We start from the raw sequence: 626 nt of genomic DNA, 5'->3' as shown, positions 1-626 counted from the left end.
TTGAGGTGAAAACGTTTGAGAACCACTGCCTTACAGTAGCCTACAGTGTGTACAATTTAGCATGGTTGGCCCCAGTACAGAGGGCATTGAACCTCTATCCATAGAGTTAGTGCCATGCTCTAAGCAGTGAGCTATACATGGCAATAAGGATAAATACAATCAATTGCGGTAGTGAAACTAGCCCTTGGGCTATAACCTGGCATGTTTACTGTACGGCTGTACTGTTCATTAACGTGTAAAGTCCCATTCTTTAAATAAATGAATCTGAATCTGAATCTGAATCTGAAAAAGAGAGTTGCATTGTTAGTGCAGCAGCACACCACAGCTGAACATCAACATAACATAATTTGGGGTTCACGTTGGCTATCCCTGGTTACACATTTCTACAGAGTCTGCAGCAGAGCAGCCCCCGAGGGTCCCCAGGCCATTCTGTAAAAACATTCCAAAGTTGTCTGTGGGATATGTCGATTCCCTGGGAACTTTCCCCCACTCAGATAAGTCAACCCTGACAGTGTGAAACATCATCTGAAAACACTAAGGATCGGCTCGACACATGTAGGTCTCCACGCAAGGCCACAGAGGTCCTGGGGGCAGAACACTCACCTTGTAAATGACAGGCGGATCTC

This window comes from Poromitra crassiceps (assembly GCF_964638095.1).
Source record: "Poromitra crassiceps genome assembly, chromosome: 3".
In the NCBI taxonomy this organism is placed as follows: domain Eukaryota; kingdom Metazoa; phylum Chordata; class Actinopteri; order Beryciformes; family Melamphaidae; genus Poromitra; species Poromitra crassiceps.
Note: the sequence above shows the minus strand (reverse complement) of the source record.